Below are 24678 nucleotides of genomic sequence, written 5' to 3' on the forward strand. Positions count from 1 at the left end.
CAAGAAGAGGAGATGGCAGCCGAAAATAATAATAATGTAAGGAGGATGCTTGGTGACTTTACTGCACCAAATTCCAATTTACATGGAAGAAGCATCTCCATTCCTGCCATTGGAGCAAACAACTTTGAGCTGAAACCTCAATTAGTTTCTCTGATGCAGCAGAACTGCAAGTTTCATGGACTTCCATCTGAAGATCCTTTTCAGTTCTTAACTGAATTCTTGCAGATATGTGATACTGTTAAGACTAATGGAGTAAATCCTGAATTCTACAGGCTCATGCTTTTTCCTTTTGCTGTAAGAGACAGAGCTAGTTGGACTCTCAACGTAAGGATAGCCTGAACTCTTCGGATAAGCTGGTCAAGGCTTTCCTAGCCAAGTTCTTTCCTCCTCAAAAGCTGAGCAAGCTTAGAGTGGATGTTCAAACCTTCAGACAAAAAGAAGGTGAATCCCTCTATGAAGCTTGGGAGAGATACAAAGGACAGACCAAAAAGTGTCCTTCTGACATGCTTTCAGAATGGACCATCCTGGATATATTCTATGATGGTCTGTCTGAGTTATCTAAGATGTCATTGGATACCTCTGCAGGTGGATCCATTCACCTGAAGAAAACGCCTGCAGAAGCTCAAGAACTCATTGACATGGCTGCTAATAACCAATTTATATACACTTCTGAAAGGAATCCTGTGAATAATGGGACGCCTATGAAGAAGGGAGTTCTTGAGATTGATACTCTGAATGCCATATTGGCTCAGAACAAAATATTGACTCAGCAAGTCATTATGATTTCTCAGAGTCTGAATGGAATGCAAGCTGCATCCAACAGTACTCAAGAGGCATCTTCTGAAGAAGAAGCTTATGATCCTGAGAACCCTGCAATGGCAGAGGTGAATTATTTAGGTGAACCTTATGGAAACACCTATAACTCATCATGGAGAAATCATCCAAATTTCTCATGGAAGGATCAAAAGCCTCAACAAGGCTTTAATAATGGTGGAAGAAACAGGTTTAGCAATGGCAAGCCTTTTCCATCATCCACTCAGCAACAGATAGAGAATTCTGAGCAGAACCTATCTAGCTTAGCAAACTTAGTCTCTGATCTATCTAAGGCCACTGTGAGTTTCATGAATGAAACAAGGTCTTCCATCAGAAATTTGGAAGCACAAGTGGGCCAGCTGAGTAAAAGGATCACTGAAATCCCTCCTAGCACTCTCCCAAGCAATACAGAAGAAAATCCAAAAGGAGAGTGCAAGGCCATTGACATAACCAAAATGGCCGAACCCAATGAGGGAGAGGAGGACGTGAATCCCAAGGAGGAAGACCTCCTAGGACGTCCAGTGATCAATAAGGAGCTTCCCTCTGAGGAACCAAAGGAATCTGAGACTCATCTAGAGACCATAGAGATTCCATTGAACCTCCTTATGCCATTCATGAGCTCTGATGAGTATTCCTCTTCTGAAGAGAATGAGGATGTTACTGAAGAGCAAACTGCCAAGTTTCTTGGTGCAATCATGAAGCTAAATGCCAAATTATTTGGCATTGATACTTGGGAAGTTGAACCTCCCTTGTTCATCAATGAACTAAGTGATCTGGATCAACTGACATTGCCTCAGAAGAGACAGGATCCTGGAAAGTTCATAATACCTTGTACTATAGGCACCATGATCTTTAAGGCTCTATGTGACCTTGGTTCAGGGATAAACCTCATGCCCCTCTCTGTAATAGAGAAACTGGGAATCTATGGGGTGCAAGCTGCTAAAATCTCATTAGAGATGGCAGACAATTCAAGAAAACAGGCTTATGGACAAGTAGAGGACGTGTTAGTAAAGGTTGAAGGCCTTTACATCCCTACTGATTTCATAGTCTTGGATACTGGAAAGGAAGAGGATGAATCCATCATCCTAGGAAGACCTTTCCTGGCCACAGCAAGAGCTGTGATTGATGTGGACAGAGGAGAATTGATCCTTCAATTAAATGAGGACAACCTTGTGTTTACAATTCAAGGATCTCTCTCTGCATCCATGGAGAGGAAGCATAAAAAGCTTCTCTCAAAGCAGAGTCAACCAAAGCCCCCACAGTTAAACTCTAAGTTTGCTGTTGGGAGGCCACAACCAAACACTAAGTTTGGTGTTGAACTCCCATATCCAAACTCTAAGTTTGGTGTTGGAGATTTTCAACAATGCTCTGAACATCTGTGAGGCTCCATGAGAGCCCACTGTCAAGCTATTGATATTAAAGAAGCGCTTGTTGGGAGGCAACCCAATTTTTATTTATCTAACTATATTTTTCTTAGCTATATGTCTTTATAGGTTCATGATCATGTGGAGTCACGAAATAAATATAGAAATTGAAAACAGAATCAAAAACAGCAGAAGAAAAATCACACCCTGGAGGAAGCACCTACCTGGCGTTCAACGCCAGAACAGAGCATGGTTCTGGCGCTGAACGCCCAAAATGGGCAGTGTTTGGGCGCTGAATGCCCAGAACAGGCATGGTTCTGGCGTTCAGCGCCAGAAATGGCCAACAAATGGGCGTTGAACGCCCAAAATGGGCACCAACCTGGTGCTGAACACCCAGAGTTGTGTGCAAAGGCATTTTACATGCCTAATTTGGTGCAAGGGTGTAAATCCTTGAACACCTCAGGATCTGTGGACCCCACAGGATCATCTCAGGATCTGTGGACCCACAGGATCATCTCAGGATCTGTGGACCCCACAGGATCATCTCAGGATCTGTGGACCCCACAGGATCCCCACCTACCTCTACTCACTTCTTCTCACCACTCACATCCATCCACTCTTCCCCATAAACCTACCTCATAAACTCCACCTACCTTCAAAATTCAAAACCAATTTCCCACCCAAACCCATCCTAAATGGCCGAACCTTAACCCCCCTCCCTCCCCTATATATAGCCCTCCATTCTTCCTCATTTTCACACAACACAACCCTTTCTTCTCTTCTTGGCCGAATCACAACCCCTTCTCCCTCTCTTCCATTTTTTCTTCTTCTTCATCTATTCTTTCTTCTCTTGCTCGAGGGCGAGCAAAATTCTAAGTTTGGTGTGGTAAAAGCATAAGCTTTTTGTTTTTCCATTACCATTGATGGCACTTAAGACCAGAGAATCCTCTAGAAAGGGGAAAGGGAAGACAAAAGCTTCCACCTCCGAGTCATGGGAGATGGAAAGGTTCATCTCCAAAGCCCATCAAGACCACTTCTATGATGTTGTGGCCAAGAAGAAGGTGATCCCCGAGGTCCCTTTCAAACTCAAAAGAAATGAGTATCCGGAGATCCGACATGAAATTCAAAGAAGAGGTTGGGAAGTTCTAACAAATCCCATCCAACAAGTCGGCATCCTAATGGTTCAAGAGTTCTATGCCAATGCATGGATCACCAAGAACCATGATCAAAGTAAGAACCCGGATCCAAAGAACTACGTTACAATGGTTCGGGGGAAATACTTAGATTTTAGTCCGGAGAATGTGAGGTTGGCGTTTAACTTGCCCATGATGCAAGGAGATGAACGCCCCTACACTAGAAGGGTCAACTTTAATCAAAGGTTGGACCAAGTCCTTATCGACATATATGTGGAAGGAGCTCAATGGAAGATTGACTCCAAAGGCAAGCCGGTTCAACTAAGAAGATTGGACTTCAAGCCTGTGGCTAGAGGATGGTTGGAGTTCATTCAATGCTCAATCATTCCCACTAGCAACCGATCTGAAGTTACTGTGGATCGGGCCATCATGATTCATAGCATCATGATTGGAGAGGAAATAGAAGTTCATGAAGTCATCTCTAATGAACTCTACAAAATAGCCAAAAAGTCATCCCCCATGGCAAGGCTAGCTTTTCCTCATCTTATTTGCCATCTATGTTACTCAGCTGGAGCTTTCATAGAAGGAGACATTCCTATTAAGGAAGAGAAGCCCATCACTAAGAAAAAGATGGAGCAAGCAAGAGAGCCCATTCATGGAGCTCAAGAGGCGCAGGAAGCTCATCACCATGAGATCCCGGAGATGCCTCAAATGCATTTTCCTCCACAAAACTATTGGGAGCAAATCAACACCTCCCTAGGAGAATTAAGTGCCAACATGGGACAATTAAGGGTGGAACATCAAGAGCACTCCATCATGCTCCATGAAATAAGAGAAGATCAAAAAGCAATGAGGGAGGAGCAACAAAGACAAGGAAGAGACATAGAAGAGCTCAAGGACATCATTGGTTCCTCAAGAAGGAAACGCCACCATCACTAAGGTGGATTCATTCCTTGTTCTTATTTCTTCTGTTTTTCATTTTCGATGTTATGTGCTTATCTATGTTTGTGTCTTCACTACATGATCATTAGTAGTTAGTAACTTTGTCTTAAAGTTATGAATGTCCTATGAATCCATCACCTCTCTTAAATGAAAAATGTTTTAATTCAAAAGAACAAGAAGTACATGAGTTTTGAATTTATCCTTGAACTTAGATTAATTATATTGATGTGGTGGCAATGCTTCTTGTTTTCTAAATGTATGCTTGAACAATGCATATATCTTTTGAAGTTGTTGTTTAAGAATGTTAAATATGTTGGCTCTTGAAAGAATGATGACAAGGAGACATGTTATTTGATAATCTGAAAAATCATAAAAATGATTCTTGAAGCAAGAAAAAGCAGCAAAGAACAAAGCTTGCAGAGAAAAAAAAAATATAGGCGAAAAAAATAGAAAGAAAAAGCAAGCAGAAAAAGCCAAAAGCTCTTAAAACCAAGAGGCAAGAGCAAAAAGCCAATAGCCCTTAAAACCAAAAGGCAAGGGTAATAAAAAGGATCCCAAGGCTTTGAGCATCAGTGGATAGGAGGGCCTAAAGGAATAAATCCTGGTCTAAGCGGCTAAACCAAGCTGTCCCTAGCCATGTGCTTGTGGCGTGTAGGTGTCAAGTGAAAACTTGAGACTGAGCGGTTAAAGTCAAGGTCCAAAGCAAAAAAAAGAGTATGCTTAAGAACCCTAGACACCTCTAATTGGGGACTTTAGCAAAGCTGAGTCACAATCTGAAAAGGTTCACCCAATTATGTGTCTGTGGCATTTATGTATCCGGTGGTAATACTGGAAAACAAAGTGCTTAGGGCCACGGCCAAGACTCATAAAATAGCTGTGTTCAAGAATCATCATACTAAACTAGGAGAATCAATAACACTATCTGAACTCTGAGTTCCTATAGATGCCAATCATTCTGAACATCAATAGATAAAGTGAGATGCCAAAACTATTCAAGAGGCAAAAAGCTATAAGTCCCGCTCATATGATTGAAGCTATGTTTCATTGATAGTTTGAAATTTATAGTATATTCTCTTCTTTTTATCCTACTTGATTTTCAGTTGCTTGGGGATAATCAACAATTTAAGTTTGGTGTTGTGATGAGCGGATAATTTATACGCTTTTTGGCATTGTTTTTAGTATGTTTTTAGTAGAATCTAGTTACTTTTAGGGATGTTTTCATTAGTTTTTATGTTAAATTCACATTTCTGGACTTTACTAGGAGTTTGTGTGTTTTTCTGTGATTTCAGGTATTTTCTGGCTGAAATTGAGGGACTTGAGCAAAAATCAGATTCAGAGGTTGAAGAAGGACTGCTGATGCTGTTGGATTCTGACCTCCCTGCACTCAAAATGGATTTTCTGGAGCTACAGAACTCGAAATGGCGCGCTTCGAATTGCGTTGGAAAGTAGACATCCAGGGCTTTCCAGAAATGTATAATAGTCCATACTTTGCCCAAGTTTAAACGACGCAAACTGGCGTTTAACGCCAGCTCTCTGACCAATTCTGGCGTCCAGCACCGGAAAAGGATCCAAAACCAGAGTTGAACGCCCAAAATGGCACAAAAGGTGGCGTTCAACTCCAAGAAGGACCTCTACACGTGCAACACTCAAAAGCTCAGCCCAAGCACACACCAAGTGGGCCCCGGAAGTGGATTTATGCATCAATTACTTACTTCTGTATACCCTAGTAGCTAGTTTATTATAAATAGGACATTTCACTATTGTATTTGACATCCTGGATTGTATTTTGATCCTGTGATCACGTTTTGGGGGCTGGCCATCTCGGCCATGCCTGGACCTTTCACTTATGTAATTTTAACGGTAGAGTTTCTACACTCCATAGATTAAGGTGTAGAGCTCTGCTGTTCCTCAAATATTAATGCAAAGTACTACTGTTTTCTATTCAATTCATCTTATTTCGCTTCTAAGATATTCATTCGCACTTCAACCTGAATGTGATGAACGTGACAATCATCATCATTCCCTATGAACGCGTTCCTGACAACCACTTCCGTTCTACATTATATTGAATGAGTATCTCTTAGATCTCTTAATCGGAATCTTCGTGGTGTAAGCTAGAATGATGGCGGCATTCAAGAGAATCCGGAAGGTCTAAACCTTGTCTGTGGTATTCCGAGTAGGATTCAATGATTGAATGACTGTGACGAGCTTCAAACTCGCGATTGCTGGGCGTAGTGACAGAACACAAAAGGATAGTAAATCCTATTCCAGCATGATCGAGAACCGACAGATGAATAGCCGTGCCGTGACAGGGTGCATTGACCATTTTCACTGAGAGGATAGGATGTAAACCATTGACAAAGGTGATGCCTCCAGACGATTAGCCGTGCCATGACAGGGCATTTGGATCATTTTCCCGAGAGAAGACCGAAAGTAGCCATTGACAATGGTGATGCATTACATAAAGCCAGCCATGGAAAGGAGTAAGACTGATTGGATGAAGATAGCAGGAAAGCAGAGGTTCAGAGGAACGAAAGCATCTCTATTCACTTATCTGAAATTCTCACCAGTGATTTACATAAGTATTTCTATCCCTATCTTTTTAATTATTTTCGAAAACCCTATTACTATTTTATATCCACCTGAGTGAGATTTACAAGGTGACCATAGCTTGCTTCATACCAACAATCTCCGTGGGATTCGACCCTTACTCACGTAAGGTATTACTTGGACGACCTAGTGCACTTGCTGGTTAGTTGTGCGAAGTTGTGAACCATGGTATTGGCATCATGTTTTTGGCGCCATTACCAGGGAAAGAAAGAGCGATGAAGTTTACATAATCAAAGTGTAATCACAATTTCTGCGCACCAAGTCTTATCTCATGTGCACGGCTATTCATCTGTCGGTTCTCGATCATGCTGGAATATGATTTACTATCCTTTTGCGTCTGTCACTACGCCCAGCAATCGCGAGTTTGAAGCTCGTCACAGTCATTCAATCATTGAATCCTACTCGGAATACCACAGACAAGGTTTAGACTTTCCGGATTCTCTTGAATGCCGCCATCATTCTAGCTTACACCACGAAGATTCCGATTAAGAGATCTAAGAGATACTCATTCAATCTAATGTAGAACGGAAGTGGTTGTCAGGCACGCGTTCATAGGGAATGATGATGATTGTCACGTTCATCACATTCAGGTTGAAGTGCAAATGAATATCTTAGAAGCGAAATAAGATGAATTGAATAGAAAACAGTAGTACTTTGCATTAATCCTTGAGGAACAGCAGAGCTTCACACCTTAATCTATGGAGTGTAGAAACTCTACCGTTGAAAATACATAAGTGATAATGGAGTTCATTGGTCTCGGCCCCAGAGGGGAACCGGAGTAACCAAGACTGTGAATACAATGATAAAAAGTTCTATTTATAATAAACTAGTCACTAGGATTTACAGAAGTAAGTAATTGATGCATAAATCCACTTCCGGGCCCACTTGGTGTATGCTTGGGCTGAGCTTGAGTGTTGCACGTGTAGAGGTCCTTTTTGGAGTTGAACGCCAGCATTTGTGCTAGTTTGGGCGTTCAACTCTGGTTTTGGATCCTTTTCTGGCGCTGGACGCCAGAATTGGGTAGAGTGCTGGCGTTGAACGCCAGTTTATGTCATCTATTCTTGGCCAAAGTATGGACTATTATATATTGCTGAAAAGCCCTGGATGTCTACTTTTCAACGCAATTGGAATCGCACCATTTCGAGTTCTGTATCTCCAGAAAATCCACTTTGAGTGCAGGGAGGTCAGAATCCAACAGCATCAGCAGTCCTTCTTCAACCTCTGAATCTGATTTTTGCTCAAGTCCCTCAATTTCAGCCAGAAAATACTTGAAATCACAGAAAAACACACAAACTCATAGTAAAGTCCAGAAATGTGAATTTAACATAAAAACTAATGAAAACATCCCTAAAAGTAACTAGATTCTACTAAAAACATACTAAAAACAATGCCAAAAAGCGTATAAATTATCCGCTCATCACAACACCAAACTTAAATTGTTGCTTGTCCCCAAGCAACTGAAAATCAAATAGGATAAAAAGAAGAGAATATACTATAAATTCCAAACTATCAATGAAACATAGCTTCAATCATATGAGCGGGACTTATAGCTTTTTGCCTCTTGAATAGTTTTGGCATCTCACTTTATCCATTGAAGTTCAGAATGATTGGCATCTATAGGAACTCAGAGTTTAGATAGTGTTATTGACTCTCCTAGTTCAGTATGATGATTCTTGAACACAGCTATTTTATGAGTCTTGGCCGTGGCCCTAAGCACTTTGTTTTCCAGTATTACCACCGGATACATAAATGCCACAGACACATGATTGGGTGAACCTTTTCAGATTGTGACTCAGCTTTGCTAAAGTCCCCAATTAGAGGTGTCCAGGGTTCTTAAGCACACTCTTTTTTTTGCTTTGGACCTTGACTTTAACCGCTCAGTCTCAAGTTTTCACTTGACACCTTCACGCCACAAGCACATGGTTAGGGACAGCTTGGTTTAGCCGCTTAGACCAGGATTTTATTCCTTTAGGCCCTCCTATCCACTGATGCTCAAAGCCTTGGGGTCCTTTTTATTTGCCCTTGTCTTTTGGTTTTAAGGGTTATTGGCTTTTTGCTCTTGCCTCTTGGTTTTAAGAGCTTTTGGCTTTTTCTGCTTGCTTTTTCTATTTATTTTTTTCGCCTATTTTTTTTTTTGTGCAAGCTTTGTTCTTTGCTGCTTTTTCTTGCTTCAAGAATCTTTTTTATGATTTTTTAGATTATCAAATAACATGTCTCCTAGTCATCATTCTTTCAAGAGCCAACATATTTAACATTCTTAAACAACAACTTCAAAAGACATATGCACTGTTCAAGCATTCATTCAGAAAACAAAAAGCATTGTCACCACATCAATATAATTAAGCTAAGTTCAAGGATAAATTCGAAACTCATGTACTTCTTGTTCTTTTGAATTAAAACATTTTTTATTTAAGAGAGGTGATGGATTCATAGGACATTCATAACTTTAAGACATAGTTACTAACTACTAATGATCATGTAATGAAGACACAAACATAGATAAGCACTTAACATAGAGAAAATGAAAAACAGAAGAAATAAGAACAAGGAATGAGTCCACCTTAGTGATGGTGGCATTTCCTTCTTGAGGAACCAATGATGTCCTTGAGCTCTTCTATGTCTCTTCCTTGTCTTTGTTGCTCCTCCCTCATTGCTTTTTGATCTTCTCTTATTTCATGGAGCATGATGGAGTGCTCTTGATGTTCCACCCTTAATTGTCCCATGTTAGCACTTAACTCTCCTAGGGAGGTGTTGATTTGCTCCCAATAGTTTTGTGGAGGAAAATGCATTTGAGGCATCTCCGGGATCTCATGGTGATGAGCTTCCTGCGCCTCTTGAGCTCCATGAATGGGCTCTCTTGCTTGCTCCATCTTTTTCTTAGTGATGGGCTTGTCCTCTTTAATGAGGATATCTCCCTCTATGTCAATTGGCAAATGAGGTGAGGAAAGGCTAACCTTGCCATAGTGGAGGACTTGTCAGCCACCTTGTAGAGTTCTTGAGGTATAATCTCATGAACTTGCACCTCTTCTCTAATCATGATGCTATGGATCATGATGGCCCGGTCTATAGTAACTTCAGACCGGTTGCTAGTGGGAATGATTGAGCATTGAATGAACTCCAACCATCCTCTAGCTACAGGCTTGAGGTCCAATCTTCTTAGTTGAACCGGCTTGCCTTTGGAGTCAATCTTCCATTGAGCTCCTTCTACACATATGTCCATAAGAACTTGGTCCAACCTTTGATCAAAGTTGACCCTTCTAGTGTAGAGGCGTTCATCTCCTTGCATCATGGGCAAGTTGAACGCCAACCTCACATTCTCCGGACTAAAATCTAAGTATTTCCCCCGAACCATTGTAACGTAGTTCTTTGGATCCGGGTTCTTACTTTGATCATGGTTCTTGGTGATCCATGCATTGGCATAGAACTCTTGAACCATTAGGATGCCGACTTGTTGGATGGGATTTGTTAGAACTTCCCAACCTCTTCTTTGAATTTCATGTCGGATCTCCGGATACTCATTTCTTTTGAGTTTGAAAGGGACCTCGGGGATCACCTTCTTCTTGGCCACAACATCATAGAAGTGGTCTTGATGGGCTTTGGAGATGAACCTTTCCATCTCCCATGACTCGGAGGTGGAAGCTTTTGTCTTCCCTTTCCCCTTTCTAGAGGATTCTCCGGTCTTAGGTGCCATCAATGGTAATGGAAAAACAAAAAGCTTATGCTTTTACCACACCAAACTTAGAATTTTGCTCGCCCTCGAGCAAGAGAAGAAAGAATAGATGAAGAAGAAGAAAAAATGGAGGAGAGGGAGAAGGGGTTGTGTTTCGGCCAAGAAGAGAAGAGAGGGTTGTGTTGTGTGAAAATGAGGAAGAATGGAGGGCTATATATAGGGGAGGGAGGGGGTTAAGGTTCGGCCATTTAGGGTGGGTTTGGGTGGGAAATTGGTTTTGAATTTTGAAGGTAGGTAGAGTTTATGAGGTAGGTTTATGGGGAAGAGTGGATGGATGTGAGTGGTGAAGAGGTGATGGGGAAGAGAGATTGAGGTGATTGGTGAAGGGTTTTTTGGGGAAGAGTGTTTATGAGATTGTGTGAAAGAGAGTGGTGAAGGATGAGAAGAAGTGAGTGGAGGTAGGTGGGGATCCTGTGGGGTCCACAGATCCTGAGATGATCCTATGGGGTCCACAGATCCTGAGGTGTTCAAGGATTTACAACCTTGCACCAAATTAGGCATGTAAAATGCCCTTGCACACAACTCTGGGCATTCAGCGCCAGGTTGGTGCCCATTTTGGGCGTTCAACGCCCATTTACTGGCCATTTCTGGCGTTGAACACCAGAACCATGCCTGTTCTGGGCGTTCAGCGCCCAAACACTGCCCATTTTGGGCGTTCAGCGCCAGAACCATGCTCTGTTCTGGCGTTGAACGCCAAACAGATGCTCCTCCAGGGTGTGATTTTTTTTCTGCTGTTTTTGATTCCGTTTTTAATTTTTTGGTTTATTTCGTGACTCCACATGATCATGAACCTATAAAGATATATAACTAAGAAAAATATAGTTAGATAAATAAAAATTGGGTTGCCTCCCAACAAGCGCTTCTTTAATGTCAATAGCTTGACAGTGGGCTCTCATGGAGCCTCACAGATGTTCAGAGCATTGTTGAAACTCTCCAACACCAAACTTAGAGTTTGACTGTGGGGGCTTTGTTTGACTCTGTTTTGAGAGAAGCTTTTTATGCTTCCTCTCCATGGATGCAAAGAGAGATCCTTGAGTTGTAAACACAAGGTTGTCCTCATTCAATTGAAGGATTAATTCTCCTCTGTCCACATCAATCACAGCTCTTGCTGTGGCTAGGAAAGGTTTTCCTAGGATGATGGATTCATCCTCTTCCTTTCCAGTATCCAGGACTATGAAATCAGCAGGGATGTGAAGGCCTTCAACCTTTACTAACACGTCCTCTACTTGTCCATAAGCCTGTTTTCTTGAATTGTCTGCCATCTCTAATGAGATTTTAGCAGCTTGCACCTCATAGATTTCCAGTTTCTCTATTACAGAGAGGGGCATGAGGTTTATCCCTGAACCAAGGTCACACAGAGCCTTAAAGATCATGGTGCCTATAGTACAAGGTATTATGAACTTTCCAGGATCCTGTCTCTTCTGAGGTAATGTCAGTTGATCCAGATCACTTAGTTCATTGATGAACAAGGGAGGTTCAACTTCCCAAGTATCAATGCCAAATAATTTGGCATTCAGCTTCATGATTGCACCAAGAAACTTGGCTGTTTGCTCTTCAGTAACATCCTCATTCTCTTGAGAAGAGGAATACTCATCAGAGCTCATGAATGGCATAAGGAGGTTTAATGGGATCTCTATGGTCTCTAGATGAGCCTCAGAGTCCTTTGGTTCTTCAGAGGAAAGCTCCTTATTGATCACTGGACGTCCTAGGAGGTCTTCCTCCTTGGGATTCACGTCCTCTCCTTCCCTTACAGGTTCGGCAATGGTGCTTATGTCAATGGCCTTGCACTCTCCTTTTGGATTCTCTTCTGTATTGCTTGGGAGAGTACTAGAAGGGATTTCAGTGAACCTTTTACTCAGCTGACCCACTTGTGCTTCCAAATTTCTAATGGAAGACCTTGTTTCATTCATGAAACTTACAGTGGTCTTGGATAGATCAGAGACTAAGTTTGCTAAGCTAGATGGATTCTGCTCAGAATTCTCTGTCTGTTGCTGAGTGGATGATGGAAAAGGCTTGCTATTGCTAAACCTGTTTCTTCCACCATTATTAAAGCCTTGTTGAGGCTTTTGATCCTTCCATGAGAAATTTGGATGATTTCTCCATGATGAGTTATAGGTGTTTCCATAAGGTTCACCTAAGTAATTCACCTCTGCTATTGCAGGGTTCTCAGGATCATAAACTTCTTCTTCATTAGAAGCCTCTTGAGTACTGTTGGATGCAGCTTGCACTCCATTCAGACTCTGAGAGATCATATTGACTTGCTGAGTCAATATTTTGTTCTGAGCCAATATGGCATTCAGAGTATCAATTTCAAGAACTCCCTTCTTCACAGGCGTCCCATTATTCACAGGATTCCTTTCAGAAGTGTACATGAACTGGTTATTTGCAACCATGTCGATGAGTTCTTGAGCTTCTGCAGGCATTTTCTTTAGGTGTATGGATCCACCTGCAGAGGTATCTAATGACATCTTAGATAACTCAGACAAACCATCATAGAATATATCCAGGATGGTCCATTCTGAAAGCATGTCAGAAGGACACTTTTTGGTCAGTCCTTTGTATCTCTCCCAAGCTTCATAGAGGGATTCACCTTCTTTCTGTCTGAAGGTTTGAACATCCACTCTAAGCTTGCTCAGCTTTTGAGGAGGAAAGAACTTGGCTAGGAAAGCCTTGACCAGCTTATCCCAAGAGTTCAGGCTATCCTTACGTTGAGAGTCCAACCATACTCTAGCTCTGTCTCTTACAGCAAAAGGGAAAAGCATGAGCCTGTAGACTTCAGGATCTACTCCATTGGTCTTAACAGTATCACATATCTACAAAAATTCAGTTAAGAACTGAAAAGGATCTTCAGATGGAAGTCCATGAAACTTGCAGTTCTATTGCACCAGAGAAACTAATTGAGGTTTCAGCTCAAAGTTGTTTGCTCCAATGGCAGGAATGGAGATGTTTCTTCCATGTAAATTGGAATTTGGTGCAGTAAAGTCACCAAGCATTCTCCTTGCATTGTTGTTGGGTTCGGCTGCCATCTCCTTTACTTGTTCGAAATTTTCAATCAAGTTGTCTCTGGATTGTTGTAATTTAGCTTCTCTTAATTTTCTCTTCAGAGTCCTTTCAGGTTCTGGATCAGCTTCAACAAGAATGCCTTTTTCTCTGTCCCTGCTCATAAGAAAGAGGAGAGAAAAAGAAAAGAAGAGGAATCCTCTATGTCACAGTAAAGAGGTTCCTTATTGTTAGTAGAAGAAAAGAAGAAGAGAAAAATCTGAACTCAGAAAGAGAGAGAGAGGGTTCGGATTTTTGGTGGGTGAGGGAGAGATGTTAGTAGATGAATAAATAAATAGAATAAGATGAGAGAGGGGAAATTTCGAAAATAATTTTTGAAAAAGAGTTAGTGATTTTTGAAAATAGCTTTTTTTTTTTAAAAAGGTTATTAGTTTTTCGAAAATTCAAATAAAAAATAAAATAATTAGTTAATTAAAAAGAAATTTTGAAAAAAGGGGAAGATATTTTCGAAAATAGAGAGAGAGAGAGTTAGTTAGGTAGTTTTGAAAAGGATAAGAAACAAACAAAAAGTTAGTTAGTTAGTTGAAACAAATTTTGAAAAGATAAGAAGTTAGGAAGTTAGAAAAGATATTTTGAAATCAAATTTTTAAAAAAGATATGATAAGAAGATATTTTGAAAAGATATGATTGAAATTAGTTTTTGAAAAAGATTTGAATTTTTAAAATCACAATTAATGACTTGATTCAAAAGAAATCACAAGATATGATTCTAGAACTTAAAGTTTGAATCTTTCTTAACAAGCAAGTAACAAACTTGAAATTTTTTGAATCAAAACATTAATTGATTATGTTATTTTCTAAAATTTGATATAAAAAATAAGAAAAATATTTTTGAAAAATATTTTTGGAATTTTCGAAAATAACTAAGAAATTTGAAAAAGATTTGATTTTTGAAAAAAGATTTTGAAAAAGATGAGATTTTTAAATTGAAAATTTGATTTGACTCATAAAAACAACTAGATTTTTTTTTTTAATTTTTGAAAAAGTCAAATCTAATTTTCGAAATTTTAAGAGATAAAAAGGGAAAGATATTTTTTTTATGAGAGAGAAAAATAAGAAAAATGATGCAATGCATGAAAGTTATGGATCAAAACAAGGAATGCATGAAAGAATGCTATGAATGTCAAGATGAACACCAAGAACACTTTGAATGTCATGATGAACATCAAGAACATATTTTTGAAAAATTTTTAATGCAAGGAAAACATGCAAGACACCAAACTTAGAATTCTTTAATGCTTAGGCACTAAGAATTCAAGAATGCATATGAAAAATAAGAAAAGACACAAAACATGCAAATGCAAAGATCAAACAAGAAGACTTACCAAGAACAACTTGAAGATCATGAAGAATACTATGAATGCATGAATTTTCGAAAAAAAATGCAAGATACACATGAAATTGACACCAAATTCATAACATGACTCAAGACTCAAACAAGAAACAGAAAAATATTTTTGATTTTTATGATTTTCTAATTTTTTTTTTGGATTTTTCGAAAATTAATTGAAAAAGGAAAATAAGGATTCCAAAATTTTTTTTTAATATGAATTCCAGGAATCTTGCATTTTTAGTCTAAAGCTTCAGTCCAGGAATTAGACATGGCTCACTAGCCAGCCAAGCTTTCAATGAAAGCTCCGGTCCAAAACACTAGACATGGCCAATGGCCAGCCAAGCTTCAGCAAACATAGATACCTCTCATGTATACAACAGCTGATATTTCATCCAACTTCATATACTTATGCGTGGAAGCCTCAGTCCAAAAGAATTTAGACATGGCTTTACAGCCAGCCAGGCTTCACATGCTTCATGAAACACTAGAATTCATTCTTAAAAATTTTGAAGCCATAGAATAATTTATTTTTGAAAACATTATTTTTATTATTATTTTTTTTTCGAAAACAAAAGAAAAATTTTTGAAAAATTTTTGAAAACAAAACAAAAAGAAAATTACCTAATCTGAGCAACAGGATGAACCGTCAGTTGTCCAAACTCGAACAATCCCCGGCAACGGCGCCAAAAACTTGGTGCACAGAAATTGTGATTACACTTTGATTATGTAAAATTCATCGCTCTTTCTTTCCCTGGTAATGGCGCCAAAAACATGATGCCAATACCATGGTTCACAACTTCGCACAACTAACCAGCAAGTGCACTGGGTCGTCCAAGTAATACCTTACGTGAGTAAGGGTCGAATCCCACGGAGATTGTTGGTATAAAGCAAGCTATGGTCACCTTGCAAATCTCAGTCAGGTAGGGTTAAATGTGATTGGATTAGATAATTAAAAGGTAAATAATAAAGGATAGAATTACTTATGTAATTTATTGGTGAGAATTTCAGATAAGCGAATAGAGATGCTTTCGTTCCTCTGAACCTCTGCTTTCCTGCTATCTTCATCCAATCGGTCTTACTCCTTTCCATGGCTGGCTTTATGTGATACATCACCACTGTCAATGGCTACTTTCGGTCTTCTCTCGGGAAAATGATCCAAATGCCCTGTCACGGCACGGCTATTCATCTGTCGGTTCTCGATCATGCTGGAATAGGATTTACTATCCTTTTGCGTCTGTCACTACGCCCAGCAATCGCGAGTTTGAAGCTCGTCACAGTCATTCAATCATTGAATCCTACTCGGAATACCACAGACAAGGTTTAGACTTTCCGAATTCTCTTGAATACCGCCATCATTCTAGCTTACACCACGAAGATTCCGATTAAGAGATCTAAGAGATACTCATTCAATCTAATGTAGAACGGAAGTGGTTGTCAGGCACATGTTCATAGGGAATGATGATGATTGTCACGTTCATCACATTCAGGTTGAAGTGCGAATAAATATCTTAGAAGCGAAATAAGATGAATTGAATAGAAAACAGTAGTACTTTGCATTAATCCTTGAGGAACAGCAGAGCTTCACACCTTAATCTATGGAGTGTAGAAACTCTACCGTTGAAAATACATAAGTGATAATGGAGTTCATTGGTCTCGGCCCCAGAGGGGAACCGGAGTAACCAAGACTGTGAATACAATGATAAAAAGTTCTATTTATAATAAACTAGTCACTAGGGTTTACAGAAGTAAGTAATTGATGCATAAATCCACTTCCGGGGCCCACTTGGTTTGTGCTTGGGCTGAGCTTGAGTGTTGCACGTGTAGAGGTCCTTCTTGGAGTTGAACGCCAGCATTTGTACCAGTTTGGGCGTTCAACTCTGGTTTTGGATCCTTTTCTGGCGCTGGACGCAAGAATTGGGTAGAGAGCTGGCGTTGAACGCCAGTTTGCGTCGTCTATTCTTGGCCAAAGTATGGACTATTATATATTGCTGGAAAGCCCTGGATGTCTAATTTCCAACGTAATTGGAAGCGCGCCATTTCGAGTTCTGTAGCTCCAGAAAATCTACTTTGAGTGCAGGGAGGTCAGAATCCAACAGCATCAGCAGTCCTTCTTCAACCTCTGAATCTGATTTTTGCTCAAGTCCCTCAATTTCAGCCAGAAAATACCTGAAATCACAGAAAAACACACAAACTCATAGTAAAGTCCAGAAATGTGAATTTAACATAAAAACTAATGAAAACATCCCTAAAAGTAACTAGATTCTACTAAAAACATACTAAAAACAATGCCAAAAAGCGTATAAATTATCCGCTCATCAGTCCCCTTATTTACTTAGGTAACAAAAAGGAATTTTTTTTGAAACATAAACAGAACATATATCAATGCACATGGTATTTTAAATTTGTTTTACATGAGCATGCTCCCAAAATCCTTATTATCTTATTGAGTTAATCCTTTTCCTATCAACCCATGTTCCCATGTTTCCCCACACTTAGTAGATACACAATCTCTATCTTAAGCTAACCAAGGATTCAACTTGGGATATTTGATTTATTTTTCTGCTTAAGGCTAGTAATGTGGTTATAGAACAGGAGAGGATTTAAAAGCTCAAGGGGGCTAACAAGGGTGATGTAAAAGGTACGCTTATTTGGGATAAGTGAGAAAAAATTAAAATGATGGCATCAATTATCTCTTGGTATGTATCTATATTCTATACTGGACATATAGATTAAAACAAAGTAAAGATCACCAGAATAAAAAAGAAAGGCGAACACACAAGAATGAAATAATTATGGTTAAATAATGTAACCATATAGATAAGCTCAAAAACTCACAGGCTGTGTGTTCTCTAGCTCAAAAATCATATATCAGTCATGTATGTTATGCAAGTAGAAATCAAGGTTCCCATTATTCTCAATGTGAATCTTAGGGTGGCCCCTTAAAATCTTAGTATTTTTCCTTGAAAAATGTTGTGTAAATTGACCTATATATATATAGTGTGTGGATTGTTGTGATTCTGTTATGCTAAAGTCTTTAGTTTACTCTTTTTATTTTTAATTAATCCAAGTTACCGTATGCTAAAAGGATAAACTTAACTAATTAATCTATATGTTCTATATCACAACTTAATAACTAAAATTGCAACTAAACTAAACTAAATGTCTAAGATAAGTATAAAAACTAAAGTGTAAAATGCAGAAATACTGTAAAAATACAGAAAAATGTGCAAGTACTGAAAGACAAGATAAGATAAAATTAAAAATAAAGATAAAAATACAGAAAAATAACCAAAATAAGATAAAAAAGAGTGTCTGAAGAGTGGTTCACCAAAATAAAGTACGCCAGAGATGGCAACCTCTCCACACTTAAATAATAGCATCGTCCTCGATGCTCACTGAAGCTGGGTGTGAGAAGTGTCATCTCCAGAAGGATGGGCTGCTGGTGACTCTGTGGTAGGCTGAGGGTCTGCAATCTCTGGAAGTGTAAGAGGAGCTGCCTGCTGAAGCGGAGGCTCTGTCTGTATAGGGATCTCCGGATCTGCGGCCTAGATCTGGTGGGGCTCCTCATGGTGTGGTGCAGCCTGCTCAGGTCCTCCCTGCTCTGCCTGGGCATGTGCCTCCTCCTCATGATCATCCGCCTCCGCATCAGATGGCTCAGAAGCGGTGTCAGGCTCAGAGGGGATGTCGCTGTTGGATCGGATCATCAACTTGAGGTGCTCATAACGCCACTTCTGGCGACGCTCCATATGATCTAGGCGTGCGAAGAGGCGGTGCACTAGATGATAAATGGGTTCAGGAGCAAGTGGAGGTGCAGTGGATGGGGCTGGTGCAGCAGTGGATGCAAAAGGGGCATCTGAAGATGTGGCTGCCTCACCCGAGGCAGTGAGAAAAAGAAGTCTGTACCCTAATGCCAGAAATTTTCTGCTGTGAGGAATGATCTTCTTGCAGTGTGCAGCAGTTGGCTTCTCATCAGCCAGCTCCCAAGGCACGTCAGCTCAGCGGCCTAGCTGGGTAATCAAATAAGGGAAAGGGAGAGTGCATCTGACATGGACCCTGGCTATATAATATCGGATGAAACGTGGAAGATACAGGTCCTTACCCTCCATCACATACCAGATGAGGGTGATCATAGCAGCGAGCAGCTCTGTCTCATGAGTGCTCAGCATGACATAGTTACTCAGAATCTGGTGCCAAAGCCAAGCCTCATCATTCAAGTAAATCAACTTAATTCCCTTAGGCATCACTATGTTCTTTCCCATGACCCATGGGGCAGTAGGATCAATGGTTATTCTCTGCTTGACTGCGTCCCAGTCAAATCTCATGTATCCCATATCCTCTTCAGCCTTTTGGTAACCGTCAGGCTGATCTGACTTAGGCTGAAGCCGGAGGATGTCCTCAATAGCTTCCTCAGTGATCAAAATATGTTTCCCTCTGAGGTGCACTGCATCCAAGGAGGTCTTGAAATAGTTACAGTAAAATTCTCTAACCCAGGAGGCATTGACCTCTGTCAAGTTCCTTTCCATGAAGAACCAACCTCTTTGTTTTATCTGTTCGGAAGTGTACTGGGTGAGTTCTTCTGGAATTTTAAGAGTTCTTTCCAGATAGATGTTCCTGGAAGTGGCAAACACTGGACATTTGAGCTTGCAGTATCTGTTTGCAAATTTTATTGGATCTGTGGCAGTGAGGAGCTGGTCGGCCTTTTCCTGCGGGATAAAGTTCTTTTCCCGTCAGGAATCATCGTGAAGGAGATCTAGGATAGAGGTAGTAGATTCTCCTCTTTTTCGTTTGCCTGTGGTAGCATTGCCTTTTCCTTTCCTTTGGGGGTCAGACATCCTGAAAAGCGGAAGTAGCAGGATATAATTGAAGAACTAAAGCAGAAAAATAAGTAGGCAAGTAAGGTTTGTCAATGTAAGCATAAAAGCAAAAAGAACAATAAAAGCATGAAATGAGTTGAATATGTGTATAAATTGGAGTGTATTCGAGTTAAAAGGCTGAGGGTAAAAATCACAATCCAAAATATAATAGAAGTGAAATTCAAGTTAACTAGGAAAAACAGTAATCATGCCTTGAGTTAGAAAGGTAGAGTAGTTAGGTAAAGACCCAAAGAAGTTAGAAAGTGAAGCTGGTTAGGAGTTAAAAAGGAAGTTAAAGTGAGTGGCATGAGAATTGTTTGCCTAGTTACCAAGAAATGCACAAAGTTGAGGAACATTTAACTCATATTCAAGCAAGGATTGCAGTTTATTGATGATAATTCTGATAAATAAAGTAAGTTGAAAATGAGAATAAAATCATCAATAAGCAATTTAGTACTCAGGAAACAAAAAGGAATAAGAATGCTAGCCCGTGCATTCAGGAATTGGTTTGATTATAACCAAGTAATGCAAAATAATGAGTTTTCAAACCAATACATGAATGGAGTAGATTAAATAAATTTGCAGAAAATTGGGCAGCATTCCAGCTAAAATTGGATGTTCCCGAGGAGTAAAATAGCAAAAAAAATCAGTTCATATGAAATTAAATAGTGCTGAAAAGATTAACAATTAGTAAGAACAGTAAAGAACAGTTCAACAGTAACATCAAATATGAAGAACAACATAGGAACAGCACAGCATTACAGCAAATTCAAAATGTGAATCGGATAAAAACAGTAAGCAAGAACGGTGCAATTATCAGGCCTAGATCCACTAACCACATCCTAGCTACCTAACCACCTAAAATCCACTACAATCATGCATCTCTAACTATCCTATTTTTTTGAAAAAAATTCGAAAAACTAATTAACTAATTAACGGAAAACAGGAATCAGTGTTCGGTGGAACCTGGAGCACAGAGGAATAAAAGTATGGAACAAAGAGATGGTGGGAATGTGGTGATGGTGGCTGGTGGTGCGGCGGCGACAGAAGGCAGCGCGGCGGCTGTCCGAGGTGGAGGCTGGGGGCTGTGTGGTCGTGGGTGGTTAAGGGTGAGAGGGGAAAAGAGAGAAGGGGGTAAGGGTTGGGTTGTGGTGGCTGGTGGCGGCGCAGTGGTGGCAGCACGGGGCTAGGGCGGCGGCAGTGGGGTTTTGGTTGTTGTGAAGGGAGGAGGAAATGGGAGAAGGGGGGAATGAGAAGAAAGGAAAGAAGAAGGAGGGGGAGTCGTCGGCGGTCGGGGCGGCGCGGCCGTCGGGTCTGGGCGGCGAGGAGGGGTGGGGGTTGAGAGATGGGAGGAAGAGAGGTTGCAGATGTGGGGGTGGGGGTGGTTTTCGCGTGAATGGGTAGGGTTTTGCGTGAAGGGCGTTAGTGTTTTCGAATCCATGCGAACGGTGGTGCACGCGATCGCGTGATTTTGGGCAAAAAGGGTGTTGACGCGAACGCGTCGTTGACACTTTCGTGTGAATTGGGAAAAAGGTAAGGGACGCGTACGCGTGAAGCACGCGAACGCGTCACTGAAATTTGTGCTAAACGCACAGTTCCAGCGTCGTTTTGGTGCAACTCTCTGTTTTCAATGGGGTCTATGAAATCCACGCGTCGCTCACGCTTTCGCGTGGGGTGTGTGTGGTGCGAGTGACGTGTTCGCGTCAGGGACGCGAACGCGTGGGCTGATTTGTGCTAAACGCACACCAGCCGCACAATTCCAGCCCAACTTTCTGGGATTTGGATCTTTACTCCGATTTCCATTCGACGCCCACGCGTAGCCTATGCGCTCGCGTGGGATGTTTTTTTTTTATGCGATTATGTAGTATACAATATGCAATGCTAATGTAGATGCTATGAATAATTCCAGGTTCAATAAAATGGAATAAAATAAAACTTAAAAACAAACAAAACGAAATAAAATTAAAATTGAAAAGGAATGATCATACCGTGGTGGGTTGTCTCCCACCTAGCACTTTTAGTTAAAGTCCTTAAGTTGGACATTTGGGGAGTTCTTTGTTATGGTGGCTTGTGCTTGAATTCATCCAAAAATCTCCACCAATGTTTGTAATTCCAATGGCCTCCGGGATCCCAAACTAGGCGTAGAAAGCCTTCAAGCAGGTTAAAGCAAGTGACAAGGTCCCAAGAGTGTTGATTTCTAGACTGAATTCCGGGGTCCCAGATCTTGCTTTTACACCCGTCTTCTTGTTTATCATCATGATTCTATCCGGGTAGCAAGCAATCAGAATTCTCACTAAAGCGGCCAACCAACTTCCTAGACCCATTTAGTTGAGCTTTACACCAACCTTTGCATTTAAACTTTGAGCTTTCCACCATATTGAATCTTGCATGACGAATCCTACCACTAACCATCTCCCTCTTACTCTTAAAGCCACAAAGAGCTCTGAGTCGCACATCTGTCTCAAGCAAAGCATATTCAAGTGAGCTAATTAAGCTTAGAGATGAGAGATTTACCCACTTGAATGAAGGGATGGATGGTGATGGCTTTGGGGAGAGGTCTCCAACAACTTTGGCAAGATGATTTCCAGCTCCATTCTCTTGGGCTCTTCTTTGACAACTTCCACCTCCTTGCAAGCTTCTTCAATATCAACCTCTTCCTCTTGGTAGCTTTCTTCCAATTTGATCTCTTCTTCATTGTTCACCAAGGGCATGGGAGGTTGTGCTTTTTCTTCTTTAATTTCCATGTCAAGTCCAATGGGAGAGGATTCAATTGTAGATAAGAATTCATCAATGATTGAATCCATCTCTTGATCAACCTCTTCAAAGTCTTTAACCATGATATGCATTGGAGGTTGTACACCCTCCTCAACATCAATTTCAAACGTCTTTGAAGGAGGCTCTATAACTTGACTTTCCCATGGAGGTTCAGCATCTCCTAAGTCTTCAACCACTTCTTCCTCTTCAATAATTACAGCTTCCTCCACTTGTTCCAGTATAAAGTCATGCTCCGTACTGTCCACTGGAGTTTCTAGTATCTCCTTCATGCTACGTTCTTCATTAGATTGTCCACATGAAGCCATGGGGGTTTCTTGAGTGTCCGAACGTGGAGAAGGCAGTCGATTTATCGCTTGATTCAATTGGTGAAATATGGCATAAAATTTTTCAAATGTTTCTTTGAGTTGCTCCCTTGATTCTTGGGGTGATGGATATGGACATGGTGCATAGGGAGGTGGTAGTTCTTGGGAGTAATTGGGTTGGAATTGGGGTGGATAAGAGTTAGGGTCATATGGAGGTGAATGGTGGTAGTTGGCTTGTGAGTGTAGTGGTTCAAAGCTATATTGAGGAGGTGGTTTACAAGCATATGATGGGGCTTGTTGGTAATTACAAGGGGGTCCACCATATCTATCATCTTGGTATGCACCTCGGAATGACTCTTGACTATAGCAAACTAGTGGAGGTTGGTTGTCACAGAAGGGTCCACCATAACTGTTGTTTTGACATGCATTGTGGAATTATCATGGTCCGTGGTATCTTGGAGGGTGTTGTTGCCTAAAGGGTTTATCAGATCCTCGTGGTTCCTTCCAACTTTGATTGTTCTGACCTTGATGCATGTTCCTGTTATAGCTTTCATTCCTTCCAACAACATTAGAACCAAACTCAAAGCGACGGGGTGAGAACTCATAGTAACTAATAAAAATTAAAAACAAAAATAAATAAACAAGCAAAGAAAAATAACATCAAATAAAATAAATAAGAGAAAAGGTTTGAAAAAGATTTGATTTTAAGATTAGAAAAGATAAGATAAGTTAGGTAAGGGAAGATAAGTTTTTAAATTAAAAGGTTTTGAAATTTAAATTGAAAATTAAATTTTGAATTTTAAATTTTGAAATTTGAATTTTTTAAAAATTCAACAATATAAGATAAAGATTTGAAAAAGATTTAAATTTTGAAAAGGTTTGATTTTTAAAAATTTAAATTTAAATTTTGAATTTTGAATTTTGAATTTTGGAATTTAATTGAAATTTAAATTTTGAATTTGAAATAAGATAAGATAAGATTTTGAAAAAGATATGATTTTAAAAAATATTTGAATTTTGAAATTTAAAACTAAGATAAGATAAGATAAAAAATTTTAAAATAAAAATCTGAATTATTTTTTTTCGAAAAATCAATTGAAAAGTAAATATTTACAATAACCAATAATAAGGCACACGTTTGCAATTTCCCGGCAACGGCGCCAATTTGATGTTAGGACTTTTGCAAGTAAGGAATTTTATAAAAGTAATCGTGTTGTAGATATAGTTTCTAAACCAACAAAAATCCCTTCGTACAAAAGTTTGGTTGTCACAAGTAACAAAACCCAACAAAAATTTATAACCGAAGTATTTAAACCTCGGGTCGTCTTCTCAAGGAGTTGTAGGGCAGTATGATTTATTATTGGTTATAAGTAAAAGTGTAATTTTGGGTTTTTAATGTATAAGATAAAAAGTAAGAATAGTAAAAGGGCAAGAAAGTAAACTGTAGGGATTAATTTAAATAAATAATAAAACTCTTGGCAAGGTATGAGAAATTGAAGTCCTATCCTAGTTATCCTTATCAGGTGTGAAGAGAATTGGATTCAGCTCCCACTTTTAATTAACCTCTAACTATGAAGGTAAGTTAGGTGGATGAATCAATTTGATCATCAGGTCCTAGTCAACTCCTATGGAGAGACTAGAGTTATTGGAGTACAAATTAACCAGCAAAGAATTCCAATTCCAATCACAGCTGAGTTTGATAACTCAAGTATCATAAATTACTTAACCAAAGTCAACAGGGAAAAATAAATCTAAATTGAATT

General features: G+C 39.9%; 2 non-coding genes across 2 annotated transcripts; one reads left to right on the forward strand and one right to left on the reverse strand.

Moving 5' to 3' along the window:
• Window positions 1-401: 401 nt before the first annotated feature.
• Window positions 402-509, reverse strand: LOC112788512 (small nucleolar RNA R71). Its single transcript, XR_003195872.1, has one exon. It is a non-coding gene; the product is annotated as a small nucleolar RNA R71 (small nucleolar RNA).
• A 12605-nt stretch (window positions 510-13114) lies between these two features.
• LOC112788545 (small nucleolar RNA R71) lies at window positions 13115-13222 on the forward strand. Its single transcript, XR_003195905.1, has one exon. It is a non-coding gene; the product is annotated as a small nucleolar RNA R71 (small nucleolar RNA).
• The last annotated feature ends 11456 nt before the right edge of the window (window positions 13223-24678 follow it).

This window comes from Arachis hypogaea, chromosome 20 (assembly GCF_003086295.3).
Source record: "Arachis hypogaea cultivar Tifrunner chromosome 20, arahy.Tifrunner.gnm2.J5K5, whole genome shotgun sequence".
In the NCBI taxonomy this organism is placed as follows: Eukaryota; Viridiplantae; Streptophyta; class Magnoliopsida; order Fabales; family Fabaceae; genus Arachis; species Arachis hypogaea.